The sequence below is a fragment of the Mus musculus genome, chromosome 19 (genome assembly GCF_000001635.26).
Source record: "Mus musculus strain C57BL/6J chromosome 19, GRCm38.p6 C57BL/6J".
In the NCBI taxonomy this organism is placed as follows: domain Eukaryota; kingdom Metazoa; phylum Chordata; class Mammalia; order Rodentia; family Muridae; genus Mus; species Mus musculus.
Genome location: NC_000085.6, coordinates 33,406,885 through 33,421,466, shown reverse-complemented (window position 1 = coordinate 33,421,466; position 14,582 = coordinate 33,406,885). Strand labels below are relative to the sequence as shown.

Sequence of the window (14,582 nt, the reverse complement as noted above, 5' to 3'; positions counted from 1 at the left end):
TTTACCTTGCTTGGTATCTTGGTATTAGGGAATTGAATAATAAAATAAAGTAAAACAAAGGAAAGAAAAGAAGCCACATCCTGTGCTTGGAACAGGAATAGGGATGTTATCTGTGGGGTTCACCTAAACTGACAAATATGTGATTATTTAAATTGTGTTCTCAAATAGCACTTCAAATAAGGCTTGTAGGGGATCGAAAAGAGATGTTTAGGGCTTATGATTGTGTTTTTTAAACACATATTTTAGAAATTCAAAGAGCAGTGGTGGAATATATATGCTACACATAGCTATGAAAGAAGGCAAGTAAAGTTATGGTGACTAGACAGGATTCCTTGGAACACACATTGGCAACATATGGAAATCCATTTTCCTAGCTTTTCATTCATCTCTTCTATCATTTTCTAACCTTTCCTCCTATCCTCACTCTGATGCAAATAATGTAAGGACCTTTGAATAAGCAATTTCTTTAAATCATTAACCAATAGATTATATACTAATCTAAGTCCTTTAGGGTAAATCTCAAATAGTCATCAGTGAGGTTTTATCAGAAAATTAGTTAGAATTATTTTGTTTTTAGGAACCACTAATGGACAGCCAGATACCTTTCATAAAACATATTGTCAATTTAAATTATATCTAAGCTGTTCTTTGTCCCGTAGTTTTCTGCTGCAAATAATCATTTAAAGTTTTGTGTTCATCTAAAGTTCTTATTATATGAAAATTTTCAGTTAAGGAAGGTTACATATGGACATAATGTATATGCAATAAACTGAGATACATAGTACCATGTCTTTAGCTCCTTCATGAAAATAACTATTTCCATGCAGGTCTAAAATGCTGTGGCTGCTGAGAACAATTTGCCTTATCCATGTACTTGGAAAAATATTTTGTTTATTTGGACCAGACAAGAATCCTGAATCTCACATGAATGTTGTAAGCTATTCTGTTTTTAAGGTTTTTTTTTATTATTCTTTTATTATATTCTACAGTCCATACTTGATCCCCATCCCAGTCTGCCACCCCCCCACACACACACACCTGATGCTCCCCATCCCATACCTCCCCCCTCCGCCCCATCTCTAAGAGAATGTTCCCACTCCCACCACCCACCCCACCCCACCAGACCTACACAATCCCTGGAGGCTCAAGTTTGTGGAGGGTTAGATACATCTTCTCTCACTGAGTCCAGACCAGGCAAACCTCTACTGTATCTGTGTTGGAGGCCTCATACCAGCTGATGAGTGCTGTTGTTTGGTGTCTCAATGTTTGAGAGATCTCAGGGGTCCAGATTAGTTGAAGCTTCTGGTCTTTGCCTGGGGCCTGCCCTCCTCCTCAGCTTCTTCCAGCTTTTTCTCAATTCAATTACAGGGGTTCCGGGCTTCTGTCCAGTACATTAGTTCGGTGCTGGTTCCTACATCTGACTCTTTCAGCTGCTTGTTGGACCTCTCAGAAGGCAGCCATGCTAGGTCCTTGTCTGCAAGCACACAACAGCATCAGTAACAGGGTCAGATTCCCTGGCCTCTACTTGAGCTGGATCCTAATCTGGGCTTGTCACTGGACCTCATTTCCCTCATGCTCTTCTCTATTTTTGTCCTTCAGAAAGGAACAATTCTGGGTCAGAGCTTTTGATTGTGGGGTGGCACTTGTACTGCCACTGGAGGTGGTTTCTACAAGTTCCCAGTCCCCACTGTAAAGCAATTCATCCAAGATCCTTCCTTTTGAGTCCTAAGAGTCTCTCACCTCCCAGGTCTCTGCTACATCTGGAGCGTCTACCCAATCTCCTACCTCCCAAGGTTGCCTGTTTCTGTTGCACCCACCTCAGCCGGCAAGGAAGACACAACAAGGTCAGATTCTTCTCAACAGCCTTTATTGCAGGAACGCCTCAATGCCACCACGGGGACCCCGGGAACCCAGGGAGGTCTGCTTATATACACTCAGCCCCCATCCACTCACGGCAGGCCAAGTCACCTCACCAAGCATGCAGCTTCAGCCAATCAGGGCAGCAGAGGCACGTCTCCACCAAATATGGACTTGTTTACACCGCCAGCATCATGGTGCACCTGCGCAGCTCTCACTATGATTGTGGCTATTTTCAGGTGTATGAGGAAGTCAAGTGCAAGTCATAAGACTTAGCTGCAGTCCCGGACACCATCTTGCGACTGCTGCCACACCTGCTCCTCACATGTTTCCACTTTTTATGCTGGCCTTCAAGGCTTCAGTCCTGTTCACCCCACAATACCTGATTATGTTCTCCTCTTCCCCTCCCTATATGCTCTCCCTCCCAGGTTCCTTCTTCCCTCTGCCCCCATAACTGCTTTCCTCCCCCTCCCAAGTGGGATTAAGGAATCCTCACTTGTGTCCTTCAGCTTGTTAACCTTTTTGAGTCCTCTGTGTTATGTCCTGGGTATTCTGTACTTTTTTGACTAATATCTACTTATTAGTGAGTACATACCACACATGTCTTATTGGATCTGAGTTACCTCACTCAGAATGATATTTTCTCGTTCCATCCATTTGGTTGAAAAGCTCATGATGTCCTCGTTAATAGCTGAGGAGTATTCCATTGTAAAAATGAACCACATTTTCTGTACCCATTCTTCTATTTGTGAGACATCTGGGTTGTTTCCAACTGTTGACTATCAAAATTAAGGGTGCTATGAACATAGTGTAACACGTGCCCTTGTGGCATGCTCGGGCATCTTTTGGGTATATGCCCAAGAGTGGTATATCTGGGTATTCAGGTAGATCTATCTACAATTTTCTAAGCTATTCTTATCACTAATAAAATTAAACACATCTGCTTTAGCTCTGTGAGTTTACTTGAACCTTTCTAAATGGCTGCCTCTCTTACAATCTGAACAGTGACCAGAATGATGACTTAATACCAGGAAGAAATAATTGTATCTTGAGGATCATGAGAAATGAGTAAGTATAAAAAAGGATTCATGAAAATCATTATTGTATGTTTTCTCTTGTAGAGTGAGATCATTAAACACTGGGAATATCCAAGCGAAGAATATGAGGTTGTGACTGATGATGGTTACATTCTTCCAATTAACCGAATTCCTCATGGGAAGAACAATGCTAATAGTTCAGGTAAGATCTGAGTGAGATACATACTGAAGCCATCAGCACCTTGAGGCAATGACTTACTAATAAGGCACTTCCAAACTGAGTGATCAAAAGAGCAATCAGAGCTCCCTGATTCCAATGATTAAAGCTGGGGCTTGAAGGAACCTAGCTTTCATTGGTCACTGTGAGGACAAGGATGTGGTTCTACCGTGGGCCTAGAGCCCCTAAATAATTTTCAAGCACACTTCATCAGGGAGACACCTTAGTTTCCTGTTGTGGTCATTGACAGTTTATGATCCAGATGGTAATACATGAGACCTGGTTCATTCCTCATGTCCACCTAGAAGCCCTACGTGTTCTAAGAGTCCAGTGAATTTAAAAGAAACTTCATATTAATCTTTGGATGTTTAGCAATTAGTATTTTTGTACATTTGCCTCTTGGATTTTATAAGGTATGAACCATTCCTTTTTAATAACTACTAACTAAAAATTTAAAGGACTAACAGATGTAAGGGAATTTACAGTTGAGGAGGGTGAGGTAGTAGGGAGAATAAAATCCTTTAGAAATGACTCTTCTTTTGCACAGTTCCATATAGATTGATGATAACTGACATAAGTAAAATGAAGTCTTAGTACATCCCTGTGCTAAGTTTCAAAATATTTTAGTTCCATTATGAGTATTTTATTTTCTTGCTTACATTGTCAGCATACTCTAATGGTGTAAAGTATTTTCGTGATTGTTTTTGCAGCCCCAAAGATGGTAGTATTTTGTATTCATGACTTGTTTTCAACTGCTGGTATATGGGTTTCCAATCCTCCTGACAACAGCCTTGCCTTCATCTTAGCAGATGCTGGGTATGATGTGTGGTTGGGAAACAGCAGAGGAAGTACATGGGCAAAGAAACATGTTACACTCAACCAAGATTCTAAAGAATTCTGGGTGTTTAGGTAGGGAACAATTCCATGTGATCTCTGCTTTTGCCTTAAAAGAATGTCAAAGAGTTTAATGGAAAGCAGACATTTGCCTACAACCATTCTCAATTACTTTTTATTTAAGCCTGTATTCCAATTTTTGTGTGTGTGCATGATTTTGTGTATGAATCATGTATGTTCATGTACAGGTATTTATGTGAGGGTCAGAGCACAAATTCAAGTGTCATTCCTTAGACACAATTTGTTTGTCTGACTTGAGAATCTCTAAGTAAGGCAGGCTGAGTGCTCAGCCAAATTATTTATTTCTTCTCCTGCATTGCTGGGATTTCAGGTAGTCAACATCATACCTGGTTTTTTTTTTTAAAAGGTGGGTCCTGTGGATCAGACTCACTCCTCAATTGCTTTCCAATAAACTTCCTCCTCAGCCGATACTGTTGATAATTTATTAGAGGAAAGACTGATAGGCATGTGAGAAGAGAGAAGGTTAATTGTACATATGACTACTTTGTGTCCAGAGTAGTAAAATATTATCTCATTAATTTGTTTAATCAACTTCCTTTATGTATTCATCTTTATACCTCTAGCAATATCTCTCTCTCTCTCTCTCTCTCTCTCTCTCTCTCTCTCTCTCTTCCTCCCTCCCTCCCTCCCTCCCTCCCTCCCTCCCTCCCTCCCTCCCTCCCTTCCTCCGTCCCTCCCCCCACCATGAGACTTTAGCACAGATTTGGCAACCTACTTCCCAATCCCAAATCATATAATGCTCATATGAAGAACCTAGAATTTTTAGAAAATTGGCTCTAAAGCAAAAGTACTCTGAATTAAGTCTAACAGTTCATTCACTAGGCACATAGCAAAGCTATCTCAATTCTGTGCAATGTAAATAACTGTGGACAAATGTCATGGGAAATTTGTGACCACAGAGAAATGGTGATCATAAGGTGGTAACATAGTGAACATATGGATAGTAATTGATAATTGCCAACACTTTGTGAACCATGTTGCCTTTTACATAGAACACCTAAGACATCATTTAAAACAAAAATTATTTACTTTTTGGTTAGTAACTAAATCATTTTTTTCTCCATTCTATTTTCTTGCAGTTATGATCAAATGATAAAATTTGACCTTCCAGCCATCATTAATTTCATTCTGGAAAAAAACAGGACAAAAGCAGATTTACTTACTGGCCATTCTCAAGGAACCCTAATCGGTATGCAAAAAAAGGACAATGCTGAAGTTCTATCCTGAAAAACACAAATGTATGCATATAATTTACACCTCTTTGTAAAACATAGAGACGCTCTGACAGATAACAACTGTAGCCTGTTTTAAAATGTCAAAAGTTGAAATCACAGTCTCTAATGCAGATATGTGAAGTACTCCTAGGATTCTCTATACCTAGAAGTTTTGAGACTAATAAGTGGGGGGAGGGGGTGCACACATGCATGAGCTCACACATGAACATGTGCATGTGTGTTCTTTCTCAAATGGCATTGTACATATTGAAAATCGGAGTGTCCATTTTTCTTAGAAAATGCTTTATGAATCTGTCTCCACTGTCTTTGTCAGCTCTCACACAGATTGATTGATATTGTTTGGGTTTGAACAAAGAATATATTTTCAAAGGACAAATGTGACCAAGGACAGTTGGTCAGGGAAGATATTTCTAACTAATGCATCCATTTGTCCAATTTATAATGTGATAGACAGAATGATTTTAGATAGATAAGTAGTTTGTATATAGGTGTTCACCTGCACGAGTAGGCTGGAGATGCTGGAGGTAGATCATCAAAAATCTAGAGATCTTTAAAATCAATGGGTGATACTTTATGTAGGTGTCTCTTCCGAGAGTCAGGGAAGATTTTAATATTTAAGAGTACTGAGTTGATCCGTAATTACGGTCAGTCTCAAATATGTGAGCCAGCCGTCAAGAAAACTCTAAGGCCATCTGTAAGTCTTTAATAAATGTAAATGGGCTTCCATTGGTGAGAATACAAAACAAAATAAACTTAAGTACAACAGTGCAGAGAATAAAATGCCAAAGTAACAGAATTCCAGAAATTATTAGAGAGATCTCTCAAAGACCAGAGTATTTTTCCTCTTCCAGACTTTTTTTTTCTAATGGTAAGTCATAAACAGCATCATTCACAGTAAGTCATGGGGGGGGATGCAAATTGAAGAGATGAGTAAATTAAGGAAAATCTTCAGGAACAAGTTTAAATATCTGCAAAAAGCAAACATATTCTCTGTGGGGGGAAAAATGTAACTATGTAGAAAATATTAAGAAGGGGGAACAGCAACTGCATAATACATGTTTATATTCATATGTATTATTTCTTTCAGCTCTGGGGGCATTTGCAACAAATCAAGAACTGGCTGAAAAGATTAAACTCAGGATTTTAATAGCTCCCGTTCATACTGTTAAATATGTCAAAGGTTCTGGGCGCCTTCCAGCTTATTTCACTCCAACGGCTTTCAAGGTTTGTGATGAAGTCAAAAAGGTTTGTGTGGTACACTTTTCAAGATAAGTTTGCTAAGGAAGAGATCTACCAGTACAGTCTGGTGCTCACTCACCCACATGGTCACCCTCTATGGCTTCAGAGAGTCTCACCTCAAAGTCAGGCAGCCTGCACTATGTCCAGTTCATTTTCTTTAGCATGCATGTATTTTTCTTTTATCTATATTTTAAAATATATTGTCTGCTTTGTATTAATTTATTTTTTAATTTTGAGAATTTTATATGTTAGAACTATATCTATGTGATTCCCATCCCTTCCTATTCTCTTCCAATTCTTCTGTGCCCCCTCTCTTGCAAATTCACGACTCTCTCTTTCAGTATCACCATTGCACACACTTATACATAATAAGTTCATTCAGTGTTGTTTGTGTGTATGTACATAATTTTAAGGATGATCACTTTGAACCAGATAATCTTTTGAAATGTTTCCTAATATTGTTTATCTTACCTAGTTTTCGAGTTTTCTATCACTATCTTCAAAGAGAGGCAGACTACTTAGATTATTCATTTTTAAATTAATAAAGATATAATTTGTCTAAAAACCATGGCCCTATTTTATTTGTGTCACTGGCTTTATTACCATATAATATCCCTATATCATTCTACTAGTATATACAGATTTACAGAATATAAGGTTTCAGAAGTCTAATTTTGCACTCTAGGCTACTTACAGTCTAATTATTGATACACATTTAATTATTGTGCTGCTTAGACACAGTCTTATCTCAAAACTTCAGTACTCCTGAGTCTTTCCAATTCCATTGCATGGCCTTGAGTTTGTTTCCTCAACTAAATGTGCAGTTCATAGAGAGCTGAAACATAGAGACGCTTTAAAGATCTTTGAATTCTACTTCCTTCTCCTTGGATGGGAACTTTAGCTGCCTTGGACTTTTCCAAATCTCCTTTGTTTAAAAATTAAAAAGCTGGGAATTGTCTTTGGGTAACAGATGTGCAATGTAACATTCAGCTAGTTAGAGTTATATTTTTCATGTTATACTCTCTAACAGCCTACATTGCACTTTTGAGAACTCTTTTATATATATATATAGTGTGTGTGTGTGTGTGTGTGTGTGTGTGTGTGTGTGTGTGTCTGACATCATTTCTAAATGAAGCTGCCGCTGTATCCTTCCCCTAGCATCTTGAATCACCTGTGTGTCTACTAAAATTGTTGATCTTAGTTACTTCATCTCAGTGGAATCATGTGCTTTGGGGTCCCCTGTCTTGGCTATCTCATTTGGTGTAAATATCGTTAGTTCATCTATGGTGTAGCATTACAGGGACCTCTTCTGTAAAAGAATTGTAATCTCTTGTGTAAATGTAAGACATTCAGTTAATCTGTATACCACCACTGACAGAGTTTTCAGTGTTTTTTCTGTTTGCTCATTTGCAAGTTTTTGTGTGGACAAGTTTTCATTTCATGCTAAGCATACTTCAAAATATAGCCATTTCTATTCAGAGTTTAGTTCAACAAGTCTATCAGACATTAACCCTGAGTAAGCCCTCCACAATAAAGGAACAGAAAGATTGCTCTCACCCCACAATGTTCATGATTCTCAGAATTTTTCATTCAATTTCAACTGATTAAAAGTAAATATAGCACACTTCATCCAATCATGAAGTGAATAATAACCTAAGCCAATCCACCTTTCAGTAACACATAGTAGTTTAGTCTTATGTCTCACTTCCTATAAACATCATGCTTCTATCAGACAAAACACGTCCTCACACTAAGAGGTGCTGTTCACATTGGTCAATTTTAGGTTACTTTTGGTGAAAAAGAATTCTTACCTACCGTACTTTTCAATAGGCTGCCTCAACATGTGTGCGATATTAAGTTGGTCAATGCTGGGTGTGCTACTGTACTGGGCTCACTGACTGGATATTCTCCAGAGCAGTGAAATATGGTAGGTGTTGCTTTTTTTCAAATTCATCACTGGTGTGTGTGTGTGTGTGTGTGTGTGTGTGTGTGTGTGTGTGTGTTGCGAAGAGAGCAATGGTATCTGCTAACTTAATATTAATTCATTTAGATTTAGTCTGGTACATATGAAAGTCAAGGTGTGTCCTGCATGCAATTCCAAGTTCTCACCATGAGAGCACAGGTCTGCTGTCCACCAGTTATGAGTGAAGAGCTGGAGATCAGGATGGATGAGCTCATCTTTCCTTCTAGAATGTTCAGTGAATGCATCTGCTGTCATTCATCGAGTACCTGATGACCCAGGTCAGCACTTGTGCTCCAGAAGTAAGGGTGGCTCCACGGAAACTACCACACAGAATACGAGTCATTAACAGAAAGAAATTGTTTAATACACGAGAAGTAAATATTAGATTTTGTTAATATCTAAATTTTTCCTAAATCTTCTACCATCATAGCAATTCACATCCTTTGAACAACTTATCATCAAAACATATAAAATATATATGTATTGTTAAAAAAATTAGAGTCAAGTCTTGTGAGAAGCTCACACCAAACTTTTGGTGTGAGTATTATTCCTACTTAACAAAACTCAGTGGTGAGCCCTGAAATCATAAACATGCAAGTAATATTATATGGCTTGTGAAGGTTATATTTATATATTAGGAATATGTGACAAAAATTTTTTAAAAAATACTTTATAGTTCACAAATTTTAGAGAGTAAGGAGTGTAAGTGGTAGCATTGGAGGGCAGAGAAAGTGAAAATGATGTAATTGTATTTTTGTTTCAAAAAATTAAAAATGAAAACCTTTCTTATTGTAACAATAATATTTAGATTTATTCCTGCAGTCAAAATCAAGACTTTCATTAGAGACTGACATGGCATACATAGCTTTTATCTTTTACTTTCTGTGTGTGTTTTACTTGTATGTATGTTTGTTCACATTCTGATGCACATAGGGGTCATAGAATGCCTGTGAACTGGAGCCATCGGTGACTGTGAGCCTTCGTATGAGTGCTCAGAATTGAATGTGGGACCTTTGCAGAAACCACTGCTCTTTTCATAAGGAAGCAATGCATCCTCACTCTTTTGAAAGAAATTGTTTCTGTGGAAGGAAATTAAATACTGACAAACATACATTGTATCTTATTTTCTCCTAGAGCCGTGTTGATGTGTACATAACACACTGTGTAGCAGAATCATCAACTCAAATTGTTAGACATTATGGGCAGGTAAAAATAAGTCTCTTTCCTTCCTGCTGATTTTGAGAATCTCCTCCTTTGTGAGTTTTAGAAAATCTTTCTTCAGTTGGCTTTGAGATCAGGGTATTCCCATCCAAAATGATAGATTACAGGGACTTACTGAAACATATAACCTTTGTAAATAATAATAATAATAATAATAATAATAATAATAATAATAATAAAATGTGCAAAAATCAGAATGGTCATTTTATCCTAAAAGAGAATGGCTTTCTATTCCAACCAGCAAATCTATATACATATATTATACATCTGAGTAGCATCAGCTTTAGTAAATAATTTCCGGGAACTGATTAAAGGTGAAAATTTAAGTGGCCTTGAGGTCTATGAGTAAATTGTGATGACTTGTATACCTACATATTCTCCTATGTGTCAGCCAAAACATTGTGGATAAAACCAGGTGATTATACTCATGTCATTTGACAAGAGGTAAATGGGTACCTAAAAAGGGAACAAGTCATCTTAGAAGGTTTTTTTGGTTTTTTGTTTTGTTTTGTTTTTTAATTCTGTTCAAAGATCTACCACATAATTCTAAACATTACATGTTATCTGTCTTAATGGTATGAAAATTTCTATTCTATTATCCCATTATCAATAAATCAGAATATTTTACATCCTAAGATATGTTGCTTTAAGTTAGTTTGTTGATAAAATTCTATTCTGGATTCTGTAACTCCCTTAACATTGGTTTCTGTTATTTACTCCTGATCATTATAATCGCTTAAATTTTTCTATTTTTAGATACAAATAATATTCAACATAACACTAACTTAACATTTTCTGAAAAGTCTTATATTGTGTAAAATTCAAGAACAATTATGTAAATGAAATTATATATGAAGGGTACAAATTTTATTACATAAAATATTAATCCAAAGAGCAACTAAATTACTCTGAAATATAGTTTGAATTCATTTGAATTAGAGAGTAGTAAAGTAACTTTTACAAGTACTAATGTGAGATTATACATTTTATTCTTTTTATAAGCATTAATTTAGATTCTTATATTAAAACACACATTAGATAATTTAAAAATTATAAGATGAGATTTACTACATACTACCAAAACTAAATATACTATAAAATGATACATCACTTTGCATAAATAACTAAACTTTTATCATTCATGAATGAATTATGATTCATGAATTTTCTCAACTTCTTAATTGACTTTTCTTGCTGTCGAATACATACTAATTGATACAGTTTAAGTGTTATTTAAATGATTGTAAAGTATATTTTGTTTGAGGTGTCATAAAAGTAAAAATATTTTAAAGGTCCTTTTTATACTTATTCATAAAATGTGTAAATCTCTAGAACTTAAATTTGGTAGCACTGATTAGTCAGTACATTTCTATCATTAAGATAGAAAATGTACTGGATTTATCTGGGCCAATGTGTCATTACTGTAAAAAGAGGCAACAGAACTCAATAAATGTTGAATCTATCATAATACAAGCCTTTGTGATTAATGGTATGTTTTCTCTGTATTTTAGGCAGTTAGAAGTGGTGTATTTCAGGCTTATGATTGGGGAAGTCCATCTCTGAATATGCAGCACTACAATCAGGTAAGTCTCTTCTTCCAGATTTAATGATCTGGCCCTTTAAAAGGTATAAGAAATCTAAACCTTGATTTTAAATAAGTCTTGGAATATTTCATTTCTTTTAGGAAGAGGGACTACACAGAACTTTGAGAGGAATCAAAATATATATCATTATTTTGTGTATGGTGATACTGTTACAATATTCTGCCTAATACATCATGTGAATCTCACAAAATTATGTGGGATTTATCAGACACATTGATAGAGTCATTTCACATGTAGAGATCTAGATTCAGAGAACTTGGGACTTGTATGATATCAAGCTTGGATGACAGATCAATATAATAGGGGGTGGGACATAGCAGTGACCTCAGGATTCAGGATACTGAGAGGGGAGGATTCTGGCAAGAAAGCAGCATAGAATACATAGACAGTAGCTGTGACAAAACTAAAGTAAGTAAATATATAAAAATAAGATTACTTTTTACCTGAGAAAGGCTGAGGTCAGTGATTACTATGGATATAAGAAGTGTGTCATTCTCATCCTGTCACAGATGAGAATGAGCCATAAAAAGTTTGTTATTTTTGTGAATGTTTCGTTGAATTTCTTAAGTTTTTTTATTAACACATTGGTCTTTGTCATTTTCGGTCAGACTACTCCTTCTGTATACAATGTGGAAGACATGAAGGTTCCAACTGCCATGTTTACTGTTTAAAAGATTTTTTGTCTAACCCAGAAGATGTTGCAAACTTGGTACCCAAAATCTCCAACCTCACATACCATAAGAATATTTCTGATTTTACTCATCTTGATTTTATAGCAGGATTAAATGCTAGGGAAGAGGTTTCTGGGGAAATTTTAACAATTCTTAGGAAATATGATGGTGACATACAGATTTAACTTTTTGCATGTTTTTAAACATTTCTGAAAGTCTCCTGCTATGTGCAAATATTTTTTTGCTTGGCATTTTCCTCCTTAATTATCTTTTTTAAAAGCTATTGGTTCATTTGTTGGATCATTTGCATTAGTGAAATCTATAACCATCAAGAGAATACTTCATCTTGTGACTGTTTTTAATTTATCTAAATTTATACATTTTTGACATGATTTTTTGTTGCATCCAACTCGACCAGCAAGGAAAACGCAACCACCAGTTCTTCTTAAAGCAGTTTTCTCAGGCAGCTTCTCTCTTCAAATCCCCTGAGCCCCGGGGTACAAGCGTTTTTTGTTTTGTTTGTTTGTTTGTTTGTTTGTTGCATTCAAGCCACAACCATGCCTCAACCAATCACCACAGGTCATATCACCTCACCAGGCAGGCTTGCTCAGCCAATCAGGGATTAAGGGTGAGCCATCCACCAAATATGGGCTTGTTTACTGCCTGGCACAGATTTCTGTCCGGGCTGGCCAGGGAGTCCTGAATGGCTTCCCACAATTCCCCCTTTTATATTCTTTTGAAGCAAGCTCAGTGGGTGAAGATAGAGGTCTGATCCCCAGTGTGCAGAAATAGGGGCCATCTACAGGATTAACTCTTAGGCTCACAGGTTTTTACCCAGAGCAATCCTGACCTGCTTCCGAGCCATTTTTTTGGGGGAAGGACACTAGGACACTCAACCCTTATGCAATCAGACATACCTCCCAGAGATTGTCAGCTTCCAGACTAACCTCTGTGCAGTGCTTAGCCTTACAACCCTACAGAGCGATGGCTTCATTATTCATTCTTCTTGGCAGCAAGCCAAATCTGAGGTGACTGCCCTGCTTCCACTGCGGCAAAAGCTTGCACCACCATGGCGGTAGTGCAGACCTGGGCATTCTGCAACTGACACATACACCATACACACAACATGAATGCCAAAACAGGGGCCGCAGCGAGGGCACCTATCCCAGCCCATTCTTTCCCAATGCCAAGCCAGGATCCACTCAGGTAGAATTCACAGTGACAATCACCAAGCGAAGCTCATTCATCTTGCCATCAAAATTTGCAGTCCAATTTCTTAACAGGAATTTCTTAAGAGGAAGCATCATGACGAAGAGGCATCGGCCTGAGAAACACCAACAGTATCCCCCATCTGGGTTCCGCACCCATCAGGGGCAGACACATGCTCATCACCAGCAAGATCAGCTTCTTCATTTTGACAGCATCGCACTAGCCTCTCTGGAACCCACACTGGCTCTGTGCAATTCTGTGGAAACATGCAAACAGACCCTCTCGCCCAGGCCAACACGGGATCCGGACCATTCCATGATCCTGTAAGCACATCCTTCCATTTAGTATACCCCAGTTTAAAGTAAAAAGAGCTAAGGAGAGTCTTATCTTTGGGGTATGGCCATAGCCTATTCCCCCTTTTTGTTTTAATCTGAAATTAGATTAAAAGGAAAATCACAATCCTTAATGACCTCAATAACTATTTGTAATTTCACTATCTGCAGAGTACAAGTATAATACTGCCTGACCACAGGATCTTTCCCGTCTACCATATATACTCCACATCCGGTTTTTGATCCATCAGTAAACATGTTAACTGCATCTGTAATGGATGTTTTCCTCACCACTTGAGGGAAAATGACTGGATGTTCCTTTAAAAAGGTCATTAACGGATGTTTGGGATAATGATTATCAAATGGGCCCTCATTAATACAGGCTAAAATAGCCCACTCATCAATATTTGCTGTAGGACCTTTTGCTGATACCCATCATAAGGGATTACAATAGAGCTGGGTTTTATACCAAAAAATTGTAAACAATGCTGAATTTCCAACAAGGCTAAAGAAGCCACTGTTGTAGGGTAATGATCTAATGTCCTCCCAGCGGATATTTTGGAATGGATCCATAACAATGGGCCTTCTTGCCACAACAATCCTGTCGGTTGCATCTCAATAGGTAATATTATCAAAATGATGGGTAACCCTTCTCTACGATACTGAAGCTGGGCTTTAATCAATTCTTCTTCCACTAGGGTAAGGGCCTTTCTAGCCTCAGGTGTTAATTCCCTTTTGGAACTTAACTCTGAGTCTACTTCTAAAATTTGAAACAGAGGTTTTAGTTTAACATTTGGGATCTTCAAATAGGGCCGAATCCAATTGATATCACCTAACAATTTCTGAAAATCATTTAAAGTATGCAAGGAATCAACCCTCAACTTTATCTTTTGAGGCCAAACAGCCGTAGGGGTTGCTCCTAAATAGGATACTATTTTCAACAAATCTCTACCCAATAAGGTAATGGGCAGCTCAAGCACATATGGTTGAAACATCCCATCATGCCTTTCCTTATCTTTCCAAGGGAGCATCCTTGCACTTATGTCTGGGCTCTTTGCATAACCCAGCCCTGGTAATATTTG

The 14,582-nt window shown here is 37.5% G+C and overlaps 1 long non-coding RNA gene and 1 pseudogene across 1 annotated transcript in view; one reads left to right on the top strand and one right to left on the bottom strand.

Moving 5' to 3' along the window:
• Window positions 835-14,582, top strand: part of Gm7237 (predicted gene 7237) — a 14,716-nt pseudogene continuing 968 nt past the window's right edge.
• Gm29998 (predicted gene, 29998) overlaps window positions 3,091-14,582 on the bottom strand; it is a 26,576-nt gene continuing 15,084 nt past the window's right edge. Inside the window, exons 2-4 of the long non-coding RNA NR_166828.1 lie at window positions 8,610-8,783; window positions 5,190-5,249; window positions 3,091-4,462 (exon numbers count right to left, since the gene is read on the bottom strand). This is a non-coding gene — a long non-coding RNA (predicted gene, 29998). The remainder of the gene's footprint in view (window positions 4,463-5,189; window positions 5,250-8,609; window positions 8,784-14,582) is intronic.